At 36.7% G+C, this 4341-nt stretch overlaps 1 pseudogene across 1 annotated transcript; it reads left to right on the plus strand.

Moving 5' to 3' along the window:
• Nucleotides 1–265: 265 nt before the first annotated feature.
• Nucleotides 266–2401, plus strand: LOC147504554 (scarecrow-like protein 32 pseudogene; annotated as a pseudogene). Its single transcript, XR_015193059.1, has one exon. The product of XR_015193059.1 is annotated as a scarecrow-like protein 32 pseudogene (transcript).
• Nucleotides 2402–4341: the final 1940 nt, after the last annotated feature.

Raw genomic sequence — 4341 nt, forward strand, 5'->3', positions numbered from 1 at the left:
AATATCAAACTTACATGCATGATATTTTGTGGAGAAGATGTTCCACAAAATGGAGATCATGTCCACAAAAAATAGCAGCTGATTCAATGAGATTGCGAATTAATTTAGAATTTTAGATACAGGGGAGGGATAGCCCTTACAACCCCTTCCCATATGTAGATATTTGACAGAATATATTCAAATATGTGAGAAAGAAATATGTCGTTAACGTGTATCATATGGAATGACTTCCAATCGCCAGAAACAATCTCTCTGCTTATAGGAAAAGCCCAAAAGGCTGTGTACATCTAACCCTGCCAGACCCCGCGCGCAATAGCGCGGGGCTTGTGCTGTTGTGCACTTGGCTTAGCCCTTTCTATTGAATGCATGGTTTCAAGGAATTGCATATATATAAATTTAACTACTGGGGTGGATAGGAAAAGTTTGGCTGTTTTCGACCATGTTGATATTTATCTTATCAAGGGCAAGTTTAGTATATATATATATATGTATGGCCCTAGAAGGAAATAGACTACTCTCCCTCTCTCTCTCTCTATATGCACGAATATTGTTAGAGATTGTCAAGTTCAATTGATACATAACTTTCTCCATCAATCTTCACCTACCAATCCTGAACGGCCGCGTGTCGAAGTTCCCAATCATCTCTTTCTCTTTATTTCCAGAGAGGCAGAGAATGATAGCTGACTCATGCACGTAGAAGCATACAGCTCTGATTAATTCTCTGTAGGAATGAAGACTGAATTAAGAGGTACAACTAAACCCGTTTTGCTTCCTAGTCCGAACCTGTTCAACACACCCCAAGTAGGTTCTTTAACAGGTGGACTTAAAGGATGTCTTGGAAGTCTAGACGGAGCTTGCATAGAGAAACTCCTCCTTCATTGTGCAAGTGCTTTAGAGAGTAATGATGTTACATTGGCTCAACAAGTGATGTGGGTACTCAACAACGTCGCTTCATCCATAGGTGATCCTAACCAAAGGCTTGCCTCATGGTTCTTGAGAGCACTCATCTCTAGAGCTTCCATGGTGTGCCCTCCTTCAACCATGAACTTTCATAATCCAATCCAAAGAACTAGGACTAGGACTAAGTCCATGTCGGTGACTGAATTAGCAGATTATGTTGATCTAACCCCGTGGCATCGGTTTGGTTATTGTGCATCAAATAGTGCCATTCTAAAAGCAGTTCAAGAACACCAAAAGGTTCATATCATAGATTTTAGTATTACTCATTGCATGCAGTGGCCTACTCTCATCGACATCCTTGCGAAGAGACCTCAAGGGCCCCCCTCTCTTCGAATAACAGTGCCATCGTGTAGGCCACCCGTCCCTCCATTTCTTAATGTGTCAACACAAGAAGTGGGTGCACGTCTAGCAAATTTTGCCAAATCTAGAAATATACCATTTGATTTCCAAGTAATCAATACTTCTTCCTGTGGTCCTGCTAGCGATCATGTATTATCAGTCGATTTTTATTCCGAGTTACTTTTGAGTCAGTTGAGCTCTTCATTCCTTAACATAAGTGATGATGAGGCCTTGGTCATTAACTGCCAAAACTGGCTGCGATATTTGTCTGATGAACCTGCAGGGGAGAATACTCAAGATATATCTTTGAGAGAGAGATTCTTAAAGATAATTAGAAGTCTTCATCCATGTATTTTCGTTGTAGTCGACGAGGATGCAGATTTAGCTTCTCCAAGCCTCTCCTCGAGGATTACAGCATGCTTCAATTATCTTTGGATACCGTTCGACGCATTAGAGACATTCTTGCCCAAGGACAGCTGCCAAAGGACCGAATATGAAGCAGATATTGGGCATAAGATTGAGAACATAATAAGTTTTGAAGGTCTGAACAGGATAGAAAGGTTAGAAACAGGTGTACAGTTAGTGCAACGCATGAACAAAGCTAAATTTGTTAGTGCTACATTTTGTGAAGAAACTTTAAAAGAAGTTAAGTTCTTACTAGATGAACATGCAAGCGGTTGGGGAATGAAAAGGGAAGATGATATGCTGGTAATCACATGGAAAGGTCACAATTCAGTCTTTGCTGCTGCTTGGGTTCCTAATGGTTCAACTTGCGGATTATAAGGGTGTGGTGTAGCTCTAGTAGTAAACTGAACTTGTTTAGATAAAGATCTTTGGTGGTCCTAATGGACACAATGACGACATAATAAGGTCAACTCGATCATTTTACTTTTCAAAAGCCGCTCACATGACCAAAAAGAAAAGGGGTATGGACTAGAGCGCGTGCACTTGAGCAGTGTGGTGTATCGCTTTGGCTAATTCCATCCACATGGTAGGGAACTGAAAAGTTGTACACAATCAGACAATACAACGTACACTCTTGTTTGAGCCTCTTTGTAGAATTTCTTTCTTATGAAAGTTTTTCTTTTTCTTTTTTGGTTTAGTCTTTCTTAAGAAAAGTTACTTTTTTTTTTTGCTAGGTAAGTTAAAATAGGGAGTGACTCTCCAGGACCAATAGGGGGAAAAAGTAACTTTAAAAGGATATATATATATTTTTTAATAACTCACAAGAATCGGGTAGATGAAAGATCAAGTATACTCTTGACAGGAAATTAAAAAAAGCTCGAGTAGATGAAATGTCAAGTATACCCCTAGTACAAAATAATAAACGGCTCGGCCCAACCGAAACGACCCGGTGTATATAGTATGAACAATGATTGTTTATACCCTAACATGAGCTATGAACACTCATTGTTCATATGAACAATCGTTGTTCATATCTATTGGGGATATGAACAACCATTGTTCATACCTCAACATAATGTATGATCAGTAAAAACACCTATTGGAGTATGAACAATCGCTGCTTATACCTCAACATGAGCTATAAATAAACATTGTTCTCATTGTTCATATGAACAATTATTGTTCATACCTATTTAGGGTATGAACAATCAATGTTCATACCTCAACATAATATATGATCAATAAGAACACTTATTGGAGTATAAACAATCATTGTTCATACCTATTTGGGGTATGAACAATCAATGTTCATACCTCAACATAATGTATGATCAATAAGAAAACTTATTGGAGTATGAGCAATCATTGTTCATACTTATTTGGGGTATAAACAATCACTGTTCATACATCATATGAGCTATGAACAATCATTGTTCATACCTATTTGGGGTATGATCAATCAATGTTCATACCTAAACATAATGTATGATCAGTAAGAACACCTATTGGAGTATGAACAATCATTGTTTAACCTCAACATGAGCTCTGAACAATCATTGTTCATACATCAATATATTGTATGAGGCATCTATTTGGGTATGAACAATCACTGTTCATGCATCAGTATAAGATATGACATAAAAGGTAAAATCGAAAAATATTTATTTCAAATCCGGGCCATTTGTCCTTGAGAATTATTTTCACTCGAAAATTGGTTTTTAAGGTTATTTTCACCTGAATTTTGTCCCTGAGAGTGATTTAAAAAAATTGTTTGTTTTGAGAGTGATTTTCACTCAAAAATGGGCCTTGGGACCAATTTCTTGAAGTTAAAAATTCTATTAAAAATGTAAAGGTAAGATTACAACAACAATGACGTTCTGTACGAAAAATATAGTATATGAGGAGTTTTGTATGTGGGCATGTGGGTCCAATAGTGTATTGCTATGTGTCCATACATATTTATCATTGTTAGTAAGAGATTTATCTTTAATAGGAAACTAAATAAGGTGAGTTTTATTTGCATGATTAACCATAAATTAAACAAAAATAAATGGGAAACAAAAACTGCACGAGGAATTTAGTATAATTCTTCTTTATTGGGTACCTTATTTTCCCTCAAACTCCTCCATCCTCTTTTTCATCAATATTCTTGACTCCATAAGATAAAAAAAAATCTTACTCTTTTTATGTTTCGACATTTAGACGTGATAATCATCATGTCTAGTATTATTCAATATTTAGACAAGCAATAAGAATGTAGCAGGTGCCGACTAACAAAGTCGGTAAAACCTTTGGGTGATGATACTAAAGGTTTGGGGCTCGAACTCCGCCAACATCAAAGAGTTACTAATCTCATTTAAAACAGGCTTGCAAAAAAAAAAAAAAATGATGCATAACCCATGATTTTGGACATGATAGTGGAACAAAAATAAATATTTAGCATTCTTCAATAATGGAACAATTATTTAGTTTGCTTATCATAACATTTATTTAGTTTACTTGCATTGGAGGGGTCGAACTGTAACGCCTCAAACCTACTATATCCTAGCTAACCAGCCCAAGATATAATGAGTCGGAGAACCCAACTACTTAACCGTCTCAACAAGTGCTAGAGCAGTCAAGTAACCAATTTACAAA

Source organism: Coptis chinensis, chromosome 4 (genome assembly GCF_015680905.1).
Source record: "Coptis chinensis isolate HL-2020 chromosome 4, ASM1568090v1, whole genome shotgun sequence".
In the NCBI taxonomy this organism is placed as follows: domain Eukaryota; kingdom Viridiplantae; phylum Streptophyta; class Magnoliopsida; order Ranunculales; family Ranunculaceae; genus Coptis; species Coptis chinensis.